The following is a 21,721-nucleotide window of genomic DNA, read 5'->3' on the forward strand; positions in this document are numbered from 1 at the left end:
GACGCTGCAAAATAAGTACGTTTGGAAAGGCCTGGAGATTTGCAAATAGATTATGAGAATCAAGAAGGCAACTGAGGGACAGATTATTTAAGGGTCCTGGACCTACACTGGGGCTTGAAAGAATACTGTGACCCACGTATGTCACAATTAAACAGCTTGTCATTGAAAAGAGCATTTCCAGAGACTGGCAATTTCCTCCTAATTCTCTAGGCCTGCAACTCTGGTTGCCAGCACCCTGAAGCTTAGACCCACCAGGCAGGTTTATCTGTGGCATACGGCTATGACTGAGTTTTAAAATATGTTCTTCAGTACCTGGATATGATGTTCTATAAAGATGGAACTACTAAAGTAACTTAGTCATCACACCTGTGCTGAATCTTTCCCATCCTTCCCCCTATATCTTTTTCCCACCTGTCACTGCTCTGCTCTTGGCCCTGGAAGGCTGCCCTCTTTGGTGTGCATCAGCAGAGCCCTTTGCCCTCTAAAGCCCTGCTGGGACCCTGGCAAATACTATACCTAGTGCTAGGTGTTAGGAAAGAAACCTGATTAAATTTCTCAGTCTCAGGAGAATAGGAGTTTTGTTTGGGGTGTGAGTGTGAGTGTGTGTGAGTGTGAATGTGTGTGTGTGAGTGTGTGTGTTTGTTTGTGTGTGTTTAATTACATAACAACGTGTGCTGATTTTGAAAATTCTGAGTATATAGTACTGCATGGAGGAAAAAGTAAGAGACACTTTTCCCTTTTGGATCAGAAGTTGATAACGGGACATCAGACTAAATAACATAGTTTCAGCCTTCAGAGTGTGATTGCTCACAGAACTTGGTCACATGCTCACAGCCAAAAAATGTACAGGGAACACTGACTTTGAACGATATTTCTCTCCCTGAGGTTCACAGTTTCTCCCTGTCTCTGTTCCCCTCTTCTTTTTAGTGGATAACTATTTGGTCATGACAATTTTGATGACCATGATCTTAGAGGAGCTTAGAAAGCTTTAGGTAGGAATTCTTTCCCTTTCTGAGCAACGTAAAGGTATTTTTGAATTAAAAAAATAATTTTTGTAACAAAATAGTACATTATTATCATAAAAACTTTAAACAAAAACAGTTAAAATCAAATGTAAAGGTGCCCTGTTCTCCTCCCAATCATTACCCAAAAACTGCCCCAATTCCACACTTGGGGGAAACTATTGCTTAAATATATATTTTTTAAAAACTGAATAGAATGGCTATCATCAAAAATAATAAATGCTGGAGAGAGTGTAGAGAAAAGGAAGCATTCCTACATTGTTGAGGGGAATGTAAATTGGTGCAGTCACTATGGAGAACAGTATGGAGGTTCCTTAAAAACTAAAAATAGAGCTACCATATGATTCAGCAATCCCATTCCTGGGCATATATCTGGAAAAGACAAAAATTCTAATTAAAAAAGATAATGCACCCCGATGTTCATAGAAGCACTATTTACAATAGCAAAGACATGCAAGCAACCTAAGTGCCCATCAACAGATGATTGGCTTAAGAAGATGTTGTGTGTATATATATATATATATATATATATATATATAAAATGGAGTATTACTCAGCCATAAAAGTGAATGAAATATTTGCATGCATATTTCCATGTCATTTGCAGCAACATGGATAGACTTAGAGATTATCATACTAAATGAAATCAAACAGAGAGAGACAAATATTATATGATATTACCGATATGTGGAATCTAATCTAATAATACAAACGAATCTATATACAAAACAGAAACAGACTCACAGTCATAGAAAACAAACTTATAGTTACCAAAGGGGAAAGGGAGTGAGGGAGGGATAAATTAGGGGTATGGGATTAACAGATTCACACTACTATGTATAAAATAGATAAGCAACAAAGATTTACTGTATAGCACAGAGAATTATATTCAATAACTTGTAATAGCCTATCATGGAAAATAATCTGAAAATATATATATACAACTGAATCACTTTGCTGTACACCTGAAACGAATACAATATGGTAAATCTTACACTTCAATTAAAAAAAGAGAACTGAATAAACAGAACAATTTTCATCAGATGTTTTTAAGGTATGAAAAAAAATTTTGGAGAAAGAGAATTAACCTATATTTTGCCCATTTTAAGTGGGCAGAAAGGGATAACACCAACACAAAACTTACAAGGTGAGAAGGAGGCTTACAAAGCAGGCAGCAAAAAGGTAAGAGACAAGGTAAAAAAAAACATTCTGAGAGAAAAGTGTACCCCTAGAGAAGAATTCAATTTGTTGGGGGGAAATTAAGAAGCGATTCAATTTTAGCAAGTTTTAAGAATTGAAACTTCCAGAGGGAAGTAGAGATGGAGTGTGGTTCATACACCAGGGGAAATGGCTCACTCAGGAGGTTGTGGAGGGCTTCAGCAGGATGGTGACAGGGTTCCCCAGGGATGTCAGGGAAACGAAGGAGAGGGCTGGCCACACTTGATTGCTAGAGGCCTAATTTTAAGCCCTCGGGCACAACCCATTTGGCATAGAGGCTAAGGAATGGTGGTATGGACTGAAAACGGTTGGTAATAAGAACATAATAAGGAGACAATAGAAAGCTTGATATGAGAAGAGGAACATTAATGACCCCGATGGTACATTGCTTTCTTTTAACAGTTTAAGATGATGTTTATAATTAGAGAGTGTGGTTAAGAAAATAAAGACCAAGGATGTTTACCAAGTAGGGCACAGGTGAAAATCTTTCTGGTTTTGTTGATGGCTACAACTGTATGCAGGGCCTATTACTGATTTGTAACCAGACTCCTTGGAATTTCTTTTTTTCTTTCAAAAATAGCCACCGTATTTTTGGAGATCACTGTGTTGGGATTAGAGCCCTAAAGCCATTTTGCAACGAAAAAACGTTTGAAAGTAATATCCTGCACAAGCTTTCATGGGACCAATTATGGGCTTGAGCCCATTTAGGAAAGAAAGAAAAATCCTCCTTAAGGGGAAGTGAGAAGAAAAATGAGGAACAAAACTGTAAGAAAGAGGTAGGCTAGAAATGTTTATGTTCAGTAACTTTGTGTTATCGGTTTCTGACTGTGGTGTGAAAAAAATTAATAGATGATGATTGAGTAGGAAGTGGTAAAGTGGAGAGAAAAAGAATCAATCCTCCAAAATAAGGTTAAGCTATTTTTGTTATTATTGTTGTTAGGCAGTTATTAGTCGCTGAACTGGGTGGATTTTTTTTTTTTTTTAAGTATAGGAATTATGAAGTTAAAAGAGTTGGCATAGGAAGACGTAACACATGTTTCGTTATTTATTTTTTTAAACTTCCTTTGTAGCACTTTTCCTACTAGAGTATGTTGGTCATTAAGTTGAAATCTGGCTTTGAAAAGTCAGCAACCAATATTTACCCTAATCATCCCATTGATGGAAGCCCAGCTGTAGAGCCTAACAATTAGAAGAGGACTATCCAGCAAGCATTTCTTCAAGTGGGCAGACTGAAGCAAGTAAGTGGCAGAAAGAGTTTTTAATAGAAAGTGGTGTAAATAAAGTAGCAAAACTAGCTGTTTCCACCTCCAGTCTTCCTACTCTTTTATATACGCTTATTAGCTGCATGCTAAAAAAACAACAACAGCAACAATAAAAAAAAAAACCTACTTGCATTTCAGTCTGTTGAATATCAAGAATCCCTGTCATGGTTAGAATTCCTTTGATTATAAGAAACAGTGTGGTTACATGCTAACAAAGACACATGCTGACGCCCCTGGGAGTCTGACCACCAGGCCACCGGGAGGGTGAGAATCAAGGCAGCTTTGAGCCCTGGCTACATTCTCTCCTCTCCTTTCCTGCTCGCCCTTTCTTTTCCCTCCCCCTTCCTTTCCTCCTGCCCCTTCCCCCTTCTCTTCTCTCCTTTTCTTGGCAACTTTCTTCTTTCCTCTGTCTACTCAGTTGGTCCAAATGGCTTCTTCTGGTTACCCCACCATCTCTCCCTCATCCCTCTGCATTTGCACGTGCTGCATCTTCACCCTGACTGTTCTGCTTCCTCTTCTTGGCCTGGCTACATCCGGTCTGCACCTGGTGCAGGATGCAGCCTTCTCAGGTGCAGCCTTTTCCAGGGAGCTGCCCTTGGTCCCCCCAAGGCTGGGATCAGTGTCCCACCTCTGAGCTTCCAGGTTCGCCGGTGCTAATTATTCCACCTTACATCTTTCCACTCTGTACTGTAATTGCCTGACCACTGGTGCCTTTCTCTCACTGCACTGAGCCCCTTGAAGGCAGGGACTGTCCCTTGCTCCCCTGGAGCTTTACGCAGAGTGTGGAAACATCTGTGAATGGCATGCCCTGGAGCGATAAAGTGCCCTCTGACCAGGAGCTCAATGAACACTTATTGAATGGATGACCGGGTAAATAAGTGGATCTATTGCTCACACTTCTGGATTACACGTAAATTGTATTGTCACAGGACCTGGTCTTCCCATCTTTGTCTTCCTCATCATAGCATGCATCAGGTTTACTTGGGACTGGAGTTGAAGTCCAGAATTTTATAGTGCAAATCAGTACAGGTCTAGCACTAAGTAAAATTGTACTGGAACTGAACATAAAGGACCCTGACTCAAGTCTTGGACTCTCTGACTGAGAATTCCAGCTGGCAAAGAAGCAGCACACCTGCAGGAAGATGGCTAAGATGAGTGGCTTTGTCCACATCCATAAGACAAGTCCCACTTTGGATATCAAAGGACTGAACTGGTTTGTACTCCTCTTGAAAGTTTCCATTCCCAACTGGAGAAATTCACAGTGTATAAAGAAAATAATGGCTTGTGATTTATATTTTTGTGATCTTAAGAATATTCCCAGGAGGCACCTTATGTGTTCATCCTCTTACCAGGCTCATAAACTTTTGTTTCGGGTCTTTAGCTAGATTGCAGAAATTGGTTTTAACGTTTCTGATTTGATTTCATCATAGTCTGTGAACACTGCAAATTGGCCATGTCTATGATGTAAAAGTAGTCTATTTTATAGTTACTGGTTCCTCCAAGAGTCCATTACTATCCACTTCAATCTGGGCTCATGCTCACCTGTAAAAGGAGGGTAAAAGAGTGGGTTTGAACCCTAAAGTATTTCAAGGTCCAGTGTAGATAACCCTATTCAAGCTCTTTTCCATAAGTACCAGATCTAACTGCTGAGTTACAGGTATCATATTCCCAGAGGGGCTTATTGTGAATTCTTGGGACATCAACATCAAGAAAAATCATGTTCTCTTTCTAATTGGAGGCAGAAGGATATAAAGAACATTTCTTTTATGTGGAAATGGGATTTTCCTCCCAAAGCTCATGGGGAAATTTTTGGCTTATTTTTTTGCTGCCACGGCCATGGAGGTAGAATGTCCTTAAGTACAGTATAAGAAATCAATTTCTAGTTGTCAAACTCTATACCAACCCAGGGATTAATTTCTCTTTTGACTAGTTTCACCGCCTTTGTCCATAGTTATGTTTCTCTCTCAAGCATCCTTTACTCAAAATATATAACAGAAAAATCTCCACGGTAGACTGAGGGGCATTCCTTACACATGAGCACAAGAGGAGTTTGCAAAAAGCAAATGAGGTTCCGGGATGGGAAGGTCAGAGAGAAAATCAAGTCAATTTTTTTTTTTTGTGGCGGTGGGTGGTTGGGTGGGCAAGGAATAGCGCCTTTATTTGGAAAGCCAGCAGATCCAGAAGATGGTGGACTAGTGTCCCAAAGAACCATCTTGCTTGGGTTTGGATGCTAGTTTCTTTCATAGAACAAAGACAGGGAGGTGAGGAGCTCAAGTACAAAAGACGATAAGTTTGTTGCAGAAAATCAAGTCAATCTTGATTAAAAAATGGCCACTTAAACAGTGAGACTCTAACATAGATAACCACATGGAATTTCACTTTTGTTATAAGAAGCCAGGTGGATGTCTAGTAAATATGTTGTTTCATTAAGTTCAGCTCTGACGGTTGGTTTCTGGGACATTGTGAATTAGGCAGAAGCTGAAAGGAGGTAGTTTATAAGAAAATTATTTCCTTTTGCAGGAAATAGCCCAACTGGTGGTGTATTGGCTTATGGCCATACCCACTTGTAAAGGTCCAAGCCAAGATTTGCTCTTTCCTGGATTAAGATTTTTCCAGAACCATATTTAGGAGCAACTGTATCCTTCCCTTATTAAGGCTCGGGCTATGGAAAGAAGAATGGAAAAGGAGGAAGCTTGTCTGTCAACAGGGTCACTAAGGTGCTTGGGCAGCCATTCAGAGTTGAAAGGCCACAGGACACCTGGATCAGGTGCTTCCTGCCTTACCTTGACGGCACAGGAGCCACATACTTGGACAATATTGAATGTGAACTGACCAACCTGCCTTTCAAATTCCCCTGCAAATCATACATCAGGCGTCAGGTGATGCCAAAAATAGTTTTTCAAGGCAAAAATATCTGTCCTACTTTCCAGTCTCTGATGCCTAAAATACCACCAGTCAATATCCTTGTACTGAAGAACTGAGTTCACAAGCCAGAGGTTTGGGACTGTGTCATTCTGTAACTGCGACAAGGCACTTAACCACTTTGAACCTCGTCTATAAAATCTGGTAAATAATGTCACCTTTCAGGTTGTTGTGAGGGTTAAATGGGATATTAGCTGTTTTCAAACTTTGGTGCATATGAAAATTATCATGGGTGTTTGTTAAAAATGTAGATTCTCAGACTTCCTTCAGAAGATAACGTGTATTAACTAATTTTGTAAACGTGAAGAGTCGTACAAATATAAGTAATAGCTCTTATCATCCTGGGCACTCCTAGAAGGCTTAACACTTCAAGTAGTAATCAGCCTGTTACACAACAAGAAAGGGAGTGGGGTTAAAGAAACTGACATTTAGGGGCTTCCCTGGTGGCGCAGTGGTTGAGAATCTGCCTGCCAATGCAGGGGACACGGGTTCGAGCCCTGGTCTGGGAAGATCCCACATGCCGCGGAGCAACTAGGCCCGTGAGCCACAATTACTGAGCCTGCGCGTCTGGAGCCTGTGCTCCGCAACAAGAGAGGCCGCGATAGTGAGAGGCCCGCGCACCGCGATGAAGAGTGGCCCCCGCTTGCCGCAACTAGAGAAAGCCCTCACACAGAAAATAAGACCCAACACAGCCATAAAAATAAATAAATAAATAAAATTAAAAATTAAAAAAAAAAGGAACTGACATTTATTGAATATCTAATATGGTCTAGGCCTACTAAATACTTTAAATTATTTAACTATATGAGGTGGATATTAGTATTCCCACTTTACAGATGAGGATATTGAGACTGAGAGAAGTGAAGGGTCTTGTTCAGCATCAAACAACAGGGTCTGTGAACCTGCTTTACTTGCCTCCAAAGACCAAACTCTTCCCGCTGTACTAGAGTTACATCACTGATAGGTATGGATCCTCTCTAAGGAACCATAAGCAGAGACCAGGCCTGTAGAAGAGGAGAGATATAAACACGAGGTCCTCAACGTGTGCTTTCCAGGTCAGCAGCTTCAGCATCGCCCTGGGAACTTGTTAGAAATGCAAACTCCTGGGTCCCACCCAGGCTTCTGGATCAGAAACTCTGGAAGCGGGCCCCAGAAATCTGGGTTTTAAAAGGCCCTGCAGGTGATTCTAATGCACGCGCACGTCTGACAACCTCTCCGGTAGACCCAAGGCGCTGAGTGTGAGTGTGTGTCTGTGTGTGTCCCTATTGTGGGGAGGACCCTGGGAGGGTGCAGAGGAGGGGCGGCCTGAGGTAGGAGGTGACCTGAGAAGGGGGAAGGTAACTGAAGCAGAGGTAGGAGACCTGGCAATGCTCCCCTTCCCTCCCCAACTTGCTCTGTGTGTCTCATTCCCCAGGCAGGGTGGGGCTATACATCACACACCCCATGCCTAGGAGTGAAATGGTGTCGGGAGAGTCTTCAGTAAATCAAAGGATCTGCTATAGTTCTGAGCTAATCATTCATTCATTTTATATAGGTGACTAGAGACTTAGGGCAAGTTCAACAAGAAAATCTTCAACCAAGTATCAGAATGATCTCATAATGAATGGAAACAGAAAACCTGCATTAAAAACTGTTCCTCTTTTCTTTTTGCTTTTACCTCACCTCCCTTCACCGCCACCCCGAAAACACTATCTGGCCATCACTGGAACTATCTTGCTCCCTTTCAAATTAAAAAAAAAAAATTCCCCTCAAAAATTTTGTTGAGATTAAAAAACAAGAGTGAATGGAAATCAATAACTAAGTGACATGAGGTTTAAAAGAGAATTCGAAAGTAAATATCCTTAAGAATGGAATGACTAAAATGCAATTTTTGAACTGTGTTAGTTCATGAGCGTAAATTAACCGTAGGCATATAAGAAACTTCAGAAAATTACTAAGTGTGGCAGAAATGGATTCTTTCAATAAATTGCTTAGCCTTTTAAAAATGTTTTTGAACAAGCAAGTATACTCACATGCTTCAAAATTTAGAAGATTCAAAAGGGCACACAATGAAAATCTCCCCGTCCCTGTCCTTCGGCCACCCAGCTCCTCTCACACTAGGCCACCAAGTTTATCGTAAATCTTTCTAGAGATAGTTTACACATTTAAACATTTTTACCTGAATTTCGGGATAATATACAGTCTTCTGCATTTGACTTTTAAAAACCTAATAATATATCTTTCAAACCATTAAAAATATGATATTTTATATAAAAATAGGAGCCAGAATTATCAGTGTGCCTTCCAAAAGAGTATTCCCAGAATAAAAGAGTATTTCAATATAACTTGTTCTTCTATGAACTAGTGCTGCATTCATTAACTTCATTCTATCTAACTTTGTCATCTATTGGTGGTTTCTTGCTGTGAAAGAGAGACAGGGGGAGGTGAGCTGTTGTTTCCAGTGAACACACTTGGGCTGGGTGGCCTAATAAGAGGGGCTACCATGTGCCTTTGCACATGGGGGGTGGGGTATCATGAACCTTTACAGGTCCAGAAACACCCCTTTATTTCACCACGAGTTGTTCCACCTCAGTAGGACTCTCAGAGAAAATTTATAAGTGCCCATTTTAAACAAGACCCCCAAAGAGTCAAGTGGACTCCTGTTGGCTGATGAGTCCCATCTCTTTTTCTAGGTAAGTGTACATAGGAAACCAAATCACTATCTAGAGGGTACTTGGTAAAACTAGAGCTTGAGGCATCAGGTGGTGGTATTATTGGCTTTTGTCATTGAGCTACTCACAACTGCTGGCCGGCAAACTCTTCCTTTTATACTAGCTATATTTTTGTTGTATAGTTGTTACTTAATGCTTGTCACGTGCCGAGCACTTTACTCCTGTTACCACACTCAGTTCTCACACAAGGCTGTGAGGTCTTATCTGAATGTTACAGATAAAGAAACTGAGGCTACGAATGGGTAAACAACTTGCCTAAGGTCACACAGAATTCCTAACTAGTCCTCTCCACTCTCTCTTTATGATCTCTGGGCAAATCCTCCAATTAACAGATTCACTCTTCTCACAGGCTAAAGGACCTTGGGGTCACAGTTTTTTTTTTATTACATCCCAGTCCTAATGACACCCCCTACTTTTCCAGCACCTGTTCACGCATGTATCCAGCATCACTGGCTCCTTGGCTGCTAGAAATGCAGGTATGAAGGGGCTCCCACCTGGTGCCCTCGGCTAGGGGTGAAAAAGACTTATAAACTAGTATTTACAATGCAGGATGTTTTCGCAGAGACTAGGTATATCAAACTTTACCCGAGGGTGTAGGAAATGGTTATAATGGCTAACATTTACTGAGTACTTGCCACATGCCAGGAACTGCCCTAATTTATTCTATACTTATTTAATCATCTCAACAATCCCCTGAGGGAGGGACTATTATTATGCCATCAGTCACAGGGAGGTTATGTAACTGGCCCCAGTGGCACACAGTTATAATGTAAGCTAAGCATTTCCATGATGTGTTTTCTTAGTTCAATTCAGAGGACAACATAGCCGAGTCTCGTGGCACCTTGCCATGACACTTAAGAGCTAACTGTGTTGTTGTAGCTAATGTTTGATGATGTGGTAGCTAGAGTAGTGTCTGCGGAGAAAGAATAAAATATGAAGGTACCCAAAAAAACTGCTTTGAACTTTAACTGCGTGGTCAGATCACCCTTGAGGGAGAGACTGGGGAGAGGAGACTCAATGTGGTATAGACATAAGTCAATTTCAAAACTGATAATGCATTCCATTTAGGGTGCAGTGCTCTTGTGCCTGGATTAATTTTTCACTCCCTGCACTGGCCACCCAACCCTTCCACTGGGAAAAGCCCTGTTTTGCAGTCGGCCAAAGACTATACCTCCCAATCAGCCAGTTTGCTCTCCAATGCGTGAGGTCACAAGGGAAACTAGTCTGAATGACTCAGCATGACCCATAACTGCCACTAGAAAAATCACCCAAACCAAGATTCATGGGCTCTGATTTCCTGGTGTCCAAAGAGCAGTATCATCTCACTGATCCTAAAGGAATCCCCTCTAGAGAGGGGATTTCACAGAAGCACCCAAATGTGTAAGATGAACAAGAATGCACATTGCACATGGGTGGGACCTGTGCGGGAAGGGGACTCGGGGCATTTCAGAAATGGGTGGGTCTGGAGTGGAGTGTGGACTGGGAAGGGAAGACAGAAAGGGTCTATCCTAGGAGAAGTTTTACAATCTATTCTCGGAGAGGGACCGAAGGTAGGAGCTGGGGAGGGGAGTCAGGAGAGTAGCAGCCTCTCGGGGCAGTTGCCATGCTCTCATTTCCTCTTCTGAGAACTGGCCCCTAATCACAGACACTGTGGATGGGCCCCCAGCTGCTGCGTCTGAATTCCTTGACCCTGTTCTTTCTTGACCGCAGCGGATTGGTCCAGGGGACCCCAGGACTAAATGGAGCCAATCAGATTTGTCTCTGAGGAATGTGGAAGTTTGAACTGAGGAGCGCAGATATCAGGATCCATGCTGTTGAGTGGGGTTGGTGGCCTGAACTGTTGCTAATGTGTATGATTGATCTGCCTTGGGTCCAGCACCCCCTCAAGCTGATTGTTCAGCTCCTGCTGGGTTTGCCTTATTTATTTTTTCATTCGTTTACTTATTTACTTACTTACTTACTTATGTTTAAGTTAGCTAGGGTCGATTTCTGTGATTTGGGATCAGAAGAGCATTATCTGAGGCTGTCAGAAAGCTGGCAAACACCTCTTCAGGCTTCAATGCTGTCTGCCCAGTTCTGACTGAAGGAAACCCATTTCTTCTAAGTAAAATTGACAGGTTACTCGGCTGCAAATTAAGACTTCGATGAAGTCTGAGACTACTGGAGAGTGGAAACCAAGAAAAGTGCAGCCCCCACCCCCCGTCTCTCAAATCCTTTAAATTATATCTCAGGGAACAAGATTAGGGTCCAACTGTGTTGACTCCAGCTAGGGGTGGCTGAGAGGCCTACCACCTGATGACAGCTAAGATTTCTAGAACATACTACTGGCTGCTAAGCCAGATTTATTACATTAGAATAGCTACAGAAGATCTAGGACCCAGGAATGTGCATTTTACACAAGCTCTCCTATTAAGTTTTCTGTTATTTTTTAGATGGATTATATATATCAGTTATCTTGGGTAATTCCAATTTTTAAAAAACATTTACTAATCATTGGCTTACTATATTAGATTTTTGGGGCTACCTAAACAAATGACCACAAACTAGGTGGCATAAAATGACAGAAATGTGTTCTCTCATTGTTCTGAAGGCTAGAAGTCCAAAATCCATGTATAGGCAGGTCTATGCTTCCACTGAAGATGCTAGGGAAGGATCCTGCTTCTCTCTTCTAGCTTCTGGTGGTGGTCAGCAATCCTTGGCCATCCTTGGCCATCCTTGGCCATCCTTGGCTTGCAACTGCATCACTCTAGTCTCCGCCTCCATTGACACATAGCCTTCTTTTCTGTGTGTCTGTATCCCTATTTCCCTCTTCTTACCAAGACACCATTCAGTGGAGGAAGGACCCACTGTAATTAAGTATGAGATATCTTAACTTGATTACGTCTGTAAAGACCATATTTCCAAATATGGTCACATTTGTAGGTACTGGGAGTTGGGACTTGAACATAGCTTCTTGGGGGACGCCGTTTAACCTATAACACTTGCTGTTGGATATTTATGTTGTTTCTAATTTTCTTCCAAATGATAATGCTACAGTGAACTTCTTTTGTATAAATCTTTGATGTCACCTTCTCTGATGATTTCTCTATGATAGATTACTAGAAGTGAGTGACGGGTCAAATGGAGTATCAGTTAAAGTCCAATCAGGGAAACAAAAAAACACTCAAGTTTTTCTAACATTGGGGAATTCATGCAAAAAAATTGAACCTGTGTAAACAGGTTCTAGAAGCAGCCGCGGAGCCATCAGGGGATGTGAGGTTACCCAGAGCTTAGGAGTGAAGCCACTCGCCCTCTGTGAGCATCTGATGGAATCTAGAACTAGGACAGGACTGTTGGGCAGGAGCTGGATCCGCAGCAGTGGCTTTTAGAGGTGCCGCCCAAGGTTGAGGGGGGGGGACCTGCCTCATCCTCTCCTCCCATCCCCCAGCTCCTCACTAGTGTGTGCATGACCAGGTGACCAGGGAGCTTGAAGCACACAGTCCATGGGGATCAGCCCCCTGCAATTCAGAGCAGACTAGGGACAGGCAGAGAAAGTAAGCTGAAGGCAAACAGATCAAGACTAGAACAGATGCGTGGAATTTTATGGGTTTGATGTGTTGCTAAATGCTTTCCAGAAAGTGGCTACCAATGTACACTCTCACAGTAATAACTGAGGGCCTGTCTCTTAAAGCTTTCGCTAGTGTTGAGTATTTAAATTTAATAAATAATATTTCCTCCTAGTTTCCAAGGCAATACCTATTCACTGTAAGAAATTTGTAAAGTAGAAAAGCAAACAGAAAAATATGAAAATCCCTTCTAACGCTGTCACTCAGTGACAACCACTGTTAACAAGTGCCTCATACACACCAGTGAGAGCTCAATAAATATTCCAGAAACTCCAGAAACTACGTGGCATTATCTGTTAATTGCCCTATTATATGCAAAGTAAGAGCTGCCCATGAATGTCCCTGTTGAAGATTTTTCTGAGCATTTGCTCTCCTGAATTCTTGAGCTTACATCACTGTTAAAATATGCAGTATGATGCAACTCAAACATCCAGCAAGGAACCCCACAGATTCTGCCTTCTGATCCTTGGTTTAGTAATTCATCTTGCTGGATGGCAAACATTCAGACCTTTCCTTCTCAGCTTCCTATCCCCAAGTCCAGCCCAGTGTGAGGCTCATAGTAGGTACCCTATATATAAATGTGTATGTGTGTGTGTGTGTGTGTGTGTGTGTGTGTTTAATGATGAGAGAATGAGTACACCAGTACCTTCTTTAAAATTAACCACATCAGCACAATCAGCCTTATACAAACTCAAAAGTAAGATAGGGAATAATTTTCTCACAGAATAACATAATACGATTACTGCCTCTGGCCGTGTTCTCAGAAATGATGGAGATGTGTCTCAGGCTATGAAATATGCCATAGGTGCTAGTTTACTCTTCCTCGGCCGAGGCAGCCTCCCTAGGTCTACTGTCTAACCAGATTTCAAATCAGGCAATCCATGAACACATCCAAGATTCAGACCAAAGACAATGCAGCCTTAAGTAAATAAAAGCCTATAGGACCTGCAGAAAGAGAGGAAACAGTTTGCTTACATTCACTTACAGACAGATGAGGTAGAGACAGCAGCTTGTCCCGGCTCCCAGCCCTCGGCTCACAATATCAGAGGCTCAGGCAAATCAAAGGCAGAGACTGCCTTTAAGTTCTCATCACTGGACTCTGCTTTGTATTTTACTTCCCCTACATTACTAAAGTGATGATAGAAAGGCCCCACAGGCCCCATAAAAGATAGGCATTTTGCAACTTTGTTGAGTCCTGGAAATAATTTCCAGACCCTCTTTCCCAAAAGAGACAGGCGTAGTCCACCATGATGATCCGTGTTACGTCAGACGAGGTTGTGAGTTATGAAGGAAGCTGGAAGCTGCCTTCTGGTGTGTTAGGTCTAATCCAGGTGTTTCATGGGGGACCCAGGGGAACACGGCTGGGCAAAGGAAAAGAGAATCTAGACACAAGGGTTGCAGAAGCGTGGCTGTCCCAAAGTAGGAGAGGGGGAGCGAGAGCCATTCGCGCCTCAGACACCCTTGGCCCTTCTTGTCTGGGGTTGCCGTGGGATCGAGTTCATCTTCCTTAAGTGGTCTAGGGCCAGCTGCTCCTCCAAAGTATTTTTTCCTTCCTTCCATTTTTAAGCCATACTGTTCAATGGGAAGCATTAGCGATCGATGCCTAGGCTGAAAGGCCCCAACACAGACTGGAAGCCCTGGGACACAGCCTAGCTGGGTTCCACTGCTCCGTGCTCCCCTTCACGCCAGCATCTCTGCAGTGGACCTTCTCCCAGGGGAAGGGGCTACAGCTCTTTTTCCTTGCTCTGCCTCATTCAAACATCACCTTATCCCACCACCCTGAAAGATTTTTAAGAATTAAGAAAATGTAAGAAGAGTTCCTTTTACAAAACGAAGTCTTAAACTAGGCAATTCATTCTTTCCTCACATATTTATTGAGTACTTAGCCTGTCCGAACCAAATTCGGACCCCAATATCCCATTTGGGGGGATCAGTCAATATCAGCCCAATGTCAGTATAGTATCTGTCATTTTCCATATTTTCCCTTTCCTTTGGCTTGCACCTGGACACTGGCTCCTTACAGGTGTGTCTCCAAAGACGTGTGTTATTGTGTGATTGTGTGTGTGTGTGAGTGTGTGTATAGGGGACAGGAAAGGCGTCTGGTTATCATTCCACACCGGTTCCCCTCGGCATCACTCCGCCTATGCCGCACACTGTTGCTGCTCACTGGCCCCTGTTTCAGCAGATCTCCACCTTCACTAGAGCTCTGGGTATAAGGGCCCAGCTCACCTCTGAAGGCCAGCAGAGTCATTTGGCATCTGGCCTCTGTAGGCATCACACAGGTCCTGCTGGTCAGACCCTGCCCACGAGGAACGCGAGCCCTACCTCTCTCCTAGTATGCTGGAAACCAACGACCCAAATAAGAAAAGGTGCTCTCTTTTATCTTCAAAATACAAAAGGCATTCTCCATGCAAGGCAATACTTTGAGAGTAAGGCCTCTTTGGGGTTGTCCGGCAGTTTTCCTTAGGTGTGTGTGTGTGTGTGTGTGTGTGTGTGTGTGTGTGTGTGTGTGTGTGTGTGTATGTGTGTATATGTAGCATCACATATAAAATTTACAAAACCACTGTTAACTCCTCCTTGAAGGTTAGAATAAAGGGCTAACTGCCTAGCCTTTCTTAGTGGAGAGAAGGGGGTAAAATTCCCTTTGTTTCTTTCCAAATGTCTAGAGTAAGGAAGAGAAAAACAAACAAAAAGGCAACAATTCATATCATAAGAACTCATCTTGTTACATATTAATTCATTCCAGACTCAAAATCAGGCTACATCTGGATTCCAAAGCTGAAATAAATGTGAGCCAAAAGAAAATACTGGAGTGGTGGGAGGAGGGGAGAATTTATGTCGATAGAAAAGGCGTTCACAGCGAGAGGGGGCAGGGCCTAAACGCTCAAAGATCTAGGCTCCTAGATTCTAAAAAGTGGAAGGAATCATTGAGACACAACTTCCCTCCCCATTTCAAAACCGATTTCATGATATCCCTTGCAAGTGATGACCTAGTCGCAGACTATCTACACATAGTAGGAAAGGGCTTTCTTCTTTTGGAGGAGGTTTATTCCATGTCTTAAATCAAAACATTCTAAATTTCATCCCTTAGCCTTCGTTTTGCTTTTCAGGAGTAATGTGGAAGCAGGCAGCACAGCTTGAAGGCTGAAAGTCAGTTATCACCCTAACCCACCTGGCTCCCTGAGCACCCCAGTTTCCACAGCTGGAACTGCTTCCTCCTTCCTGCAGGCCAGTTAGAGACCCCGAGAAAAGCAGCCTTGAAGTTCAGCCTCTGTGCTTCCCGTCAAGCAGTAAGATGGTTTGTTCTACTTCACCAATATACCCTAGTTCTAGTGACTCATGTTAAGAGCAATGTTCGCAATGCTTAAATATGCCAGAGTCGCCGGTCTAAGTGCTTTGCATGTGTGTTTGTGTATGTGAGAGATTTAATCCTCACAACTACCCTATGAGGTGAGTACTATTTGTATCACCATTTTATAGATGAGGAAATTGAGATCACACAGCTAGTTACTGGCAGAGCTGGGATTTAAACTCTGGCATTCTGGCTCTAGAGTTCCGGTGCTTAATCACGAAGCCAATGGTTCTCAAGTTTGAGCATGCATTAGAATCACAGAGGGCCTATTCAAACATAGATTGCTGGTGTTTCCAATTCAGTAGGGCTGGGGTGGGCGTGAGAATTTGCATGTCTAACTAGTGCCTGGGTGGTACTGATGCTGCTGGCCTGAGAACCACTAGTTGGTGCTAACTGACTCTTTCTCTTGATCCCCATTTTGATGCCTGCCTGGTACCCCAGCCCCTCAGGAACTGGGCAGCTCCAAGTACCAGAATATGGCTGGGTCTCCTCTCTCTGCTGTCAGATGCCCCTGATACTACTCGCTTTCTTGGACCTCTGCCTGTGTTCTGTCATCTGCAAGATGTTCCTGTTTCCATCCACCTTCCTGGGCTCTCAGATGCTAGAAACTTCCCCAATCATAGCCACTCTGTGGTAGGTTTATCTGGTCTGTGGATTCTACTCTGTCCTGTCCTACGACTGACCGAGCTGTGGCCGACAACTGTCACATAACCTTTAACTTTTCTCTGACCTAGAACAATTAACCTAGGTCCTGTGTTCTCAAGTGACATGGTCTTCAGATCTGTCACTGTTCACATGACCCTCCTCTGACCGTCCTCTAGGCCATCAATGCCTGTCTCTAGTGTGTGGAGCTCAGAACAATGCCCCTATGGGATCCGACCAGAATTCACTGGAACCATCACTTCCCTTCTCCCAGACTCTTCTATTTTATTAATACTGCCTATGATTGCATTCATCTACCCTTTTGGCACATATAGACTTTGAGCCCAAGACTTCCAAATATTTTTCGTATAAACTGTTCTCAGGCCCATCTTTTTCCCATTTTACTCTTATGTAATTTTTTTTACCTTAACACAACGCTGTATAGTTATTCTTGTTAACTTTCATCTGGTTTGTTTTTATATTGTTCCAGACAATGGAATTTTTTCTTTTTGAAATGTCTCTTTATTATTTTTCTTATTATGAAAGAAATACTTGTTCATTACCAAAAAAAGTCATAAAATATAGATAATCTAAAAGAAGAACATTCAAACTTTTATTATGCCACCCACCCAGAGTTAATCATTATGAATACCTCGGTGTATATCTTTCCAGACCCTTAACAAACATCTTTCCAAATTATCCATAAATAAACTTCTGTACATAGACGACCAATAGAGATCATTTTTAGACTCATTCTTACATCCAATATATTTAGTATATATCTCTTCTAGCCCTGAGTCAGTCACAAAGTGGCTTCTGTGTTTTGGCATAAGTTGTCAAAAAATATTGTACAAGGTGGCCAAGAACAGACTCCTGCAGCATAGTCCAAGATCCTGCCCTCCAGAAGGCTGTTGAATCATCATTCAACATGTATTGTATAGCAGTTTTCAACCAGTTAGAAATCCACGTATTAGGACTTTTAATCCAGTTTTCCAACTTGTTCTGATGGATGGCGTGAGGGGATTCACCTAAGTTGTGATAATCACTATATAGCCCGCAGGTGTGATCTAAGTCTTGTAATTCCCAAAACACCAGGCTTCATATTAAGTAGACTATTTGTAGATTACAAACCCCAATATTATACTATCCTACCTCTTTTAGGCACCTTTTCCATTCCATTTCCAATTTTCAGGCACCGTTTTCATTCTTCTTGATTTTCCAAAAATTACTGGCAATAACTCTGCAGTTACTTTGGTTAGTTCTCTCAGCCCCTTGGGATAGAATTCATTCAGGTCTGGAGACTGCAGTCTTTTACAGAGAGACATCCTGTTCTCTTACTATCTTGGCTCCTATCTTGGATGTCAATGACCCCCTAACCATGTTTATTCCACACAGTCAGGTCTGAAGATCTTTCTCTTTTATTGAGAAGATGGAAGCCAGTTAGGAGTTGTGAAGAAATTCTTTTCCTCTCCTGTCATCCACTGGCCTTAGGACATCAGCCTCAGTACACAATCCTGGCCATTTGTGTTCTCATCATATCCAACAAAAGACCATTTTGATGACTCCAGATTTTTCCATAAAAAAATTGTTTTCTTGGCTTCAGCCTTCCAGCTACAATTTTTACTCTTTTATACCAACCTTTCTTTTTCCCCTTAGTAATGCACTGTTCTCTGATCTTCTGTGTGTGTGTGTGTGTGTGCATGAGTGTGCGTGAGTTCTTTTACAATCTGATTTCATTGAAGTGGCCCATTTGCTTCCTATATTCCTCTCTCTTTTCCTTCACACCAAGATCATTTTTTAAAATAATTTTTTCAGATTTATTTCTTTATAGTCTTAAGCCACTTCCCCCTTTATAGGATCTAGATATACCAACATATCTATCTCTTTGAGTTTTTGAAATATCAGATAGATGCCTCATTCATGCCCTCTGTTTTCCTCTGGGCTATCACAAGGATGATATAGAGTATAATATTCAATAAAGAGTGTGTGGATGTCATATTCAATATGGTTATTAGGTTAGTAGCAGCAGAAACAGACTCTGGCTAAGTTAAACAACAATGGAATTTGTTGGGAGGGTTATCAGGAAGCTCACAGACTAATAAGATTTGGAACCGGGCTCTGAAACTGACAGAACCAGGATGGCTCCAGAAGTTCACTTACCAGGAATTATTCTCTCCTTGTGTCAATCCACTTAAAATTAAAAGTCTTAGGAGAGACAGTGCATCTGATTGGCCTAGCTAGGTCCGACAGCCATCCCTTGGCTAGGGGAAGGCAGGAAACCTTGACTGACATGCCCCAAAAGATTGCATGCAATGCTGGGGGAGGGAATCACTCCCCAGGGGATTGGGGTGCAATTACCTGTAGTGGGGTGAATAGAGTGCTAAAGAATAACAAATGTCCACTAGCTACCGTCTCCCAAGGATAACCTCACTTCCACTTTACCAATAGGATCTAGCTTTTTTCTCAAAATTAAGCTTTGGTCAGCATTGATTTTATCTGCTTCTGAAAAAAAGATGTTGTTAGCAAGGGGCATTAGGAATTTATGAAATGCTCTGTTTTGAGCAAGGAGAGACTTCCCACAGGTATCTGAATAGTGGAAGGAAATCCTAGGAATACCAGTAATCTCTGCCAATTTTAATAATATCTCTGAGATTCTATTTCCCTTGTGCTCCCAAATCTTCTAGAAAAGAGGATCAACAAACAAATGCATTTACCTCATATTAAAATACTAAATTACAACCATAGTTTGGGCTTATTATGTAGACACTGGGAAATCATAAATGTTGTTCCTGAACCTTTCCCATTATTTCTTCCTCAAAATTATTACTTGTCCTCTTAATAACATTAATAACCTTTTTCATATGGTGCTGAATATGGACCTGCTGATACTCTGTTTCATCTTTCTTTCATTCCTGTACCCTTCATAATATTCGATGTTACATTTTTTTCTTAGACTTTTTTTCCCCTCATCACTGTTTCAGGAATGTCATTTATTATTAACCTATTAAATGTGTTCCCTCCAGGCTTTATAAGTGGCCCTCAACCTCTGCCAGGAACTTCTGCCAGTCATGTGTGTAGCCATTCATTTCTCATGATTGTCTTCCTTTAAGGAGAGACTATTCAACAAGAAGGAATAAAAAAGTATTGTGATGCCTAGTTCTTCTCAGTTTCCTATCTAGAATCCCATCTAGATATGCAAGTTTCTTCTAATTTTACCATTTGCTCCCACGTGGCAGGTGACTTATGACAGGCTTTCCTTTTCAAACACCCTCCAAACAGATAACCCAGTTCTAACTTGACCAGGACATGTCAGCTACAGTCATCTCCTTATCCCTCACCACGGAAAAGCTCCACAAGACACCTTCACCTGGAAAATCATTGAGCACATAGATACTGGAGGAGTAAGCAATTCTTAGAATCATTGATTCAGAGGCAAAATCTTAAAAGATAATGACAGTGGGTGGAAGAATGAGATTAAGGGAGTAACGGGGTAGTAGAACAGCAAAATTCCTTGATAAGTTTTTCTCATATCATCCTGGAGATCTCCCCCTGCCTAACAAATCAGAATGACAGTAGAACTGGGAGATTATTTTTTAAAACTTCATACTTCCAGGGACTGTATTTGAAACTGAGGAAGGGCACACAAATAGTCTACATGTCATACACAGGTGTCATCAACCCCAGAAAGGCTTGGGCTTTATAAGAGAAGTTGGTGACTTGAGAAACCGCAGCAGCCAAGACATGCCGGGAGCCCTGTTAAGATTTTATATTGGAACCTGTCATTGGGATGCCCTTTTAGTTTCAAGGACACACTAATCTGGAAATTTGAAACTTGCCCATGACTCAGTTTCCTTTCCTTTCAACTGTCTTTAATGAAGTCACAAGATCTGACAATGGCTAAACAACCAGACATGGATGGATCCTAGGCTCTGGCACTTACTAGGCAAAGTAGCTTTTGGGGGTACTTAGATGTGAAGGAAGCTGAGAGTGAAACAACGTTTGTCTAAAAGAATGCTAAGTGTCAAATGGGGAAGCCAGGTTCATGGTCCAGGGATTCAAGAACAACACAAGAAGAGAGGAGAAAAAGCAGGAATAAGGAAAGACCATTTTGTCCTGAGTGGGTCTGGGAGACTGGAGCTCTCTCTCTTTATATGACTGACCCTCTGGGGTGTGGGTAGGGCAGCCTGGGTTAAAGGTACTGGGCAGACTGAATAAGAACCACTGTTTTCAAAGAAAGAAGTACCCTTCATTCTCTTAACCTGACAGCAAAGTAAAAATCAAGAGACTTTCTTCTAGAATGCCAGCCAGTCAGCTGATCCCCTTATCAATAGAAGCTGAAACATCAAAGGCATGGTTTGTCACACAGTGTACCCAAACCAGCAGCTACCCCTGAACAGTGTAGGACAGCCTCGGGATGCAAACGTCGTTGGGAGACGGGGCTAGGAGGCTTAATTGAAGTTAGATTGAGTCAGATTGTATATTTATTTGGGGTCAGCTCTAAAGTTGATGGAAATGAGGGCTGATGGCTATGGAGAGGCCACAGTCCTCAAACCACCTCTTAGAACCACTTCCTTTCACAGTCAAATTAGCTGATGATTAAGGCATGTGAAAGATGCAGGGAACTGTGGAAAAGATGTTCGTGGGGAGCAGTGATGGTGGTGGAGAACAGGACACACAAATCATCTGACCCCAATAATTTAACTGACCAATGATTGTAAGGGAATACAATTCAGATTTGCAGTCTATATTTCCATTTTCACTCATGCAAATAGAAACACAATGAAAAAGATGGTGAAGGAAAAAGATATAATAAGAACGAGATTATTTCATCATACCAAGGAAAAGAGAGAGAAAGTGTTAATGAGTAAGTCAAAAAGGGATGTTGGGTAAATAATGAGCACATATTCTCCGTGATGTCAGGGTACACATAATAAAAGCAAACAGACTGCAGCCACAGCCAGAGGGGACATTGACCTGGTAGTAGAAT

The 21,721-nt window shown here is 42.1% G+C and overlaps 1 long non-coding RNA gene across 1 annotated transcript; it reads left to right on the forward strand.

The window, feature by feature from the left end:
• Positions 1–623: 623 nt before the first annotated feature.
• Positions 624–21,309, forward strand: LOC309619426. Its single transcript, XR_014238942.1, has 2 exons — positions 624–15,247; positions 15,278–21,309. It is a non-coding gene; the product is annotated as an uncharacterized lncRNA (long non-coding RNA).
• The last annotated feature ends 412 nt before the right edge of the window (positions 21,310–21,721 follow it).

Source organism: Balaenoptera borealis (assembly GCF_965194805.1).
Source record: "Balaenoptera borealis genome assembly, chromosome: 2".
In the NCBI taxonomy this organism is placed as follows: Eukaryota; Metazoa; Chordata; class Mammalia; order Artiodactyla; family Balaenopteridae; genus Balaenoptera; species Balaenoptera borealis.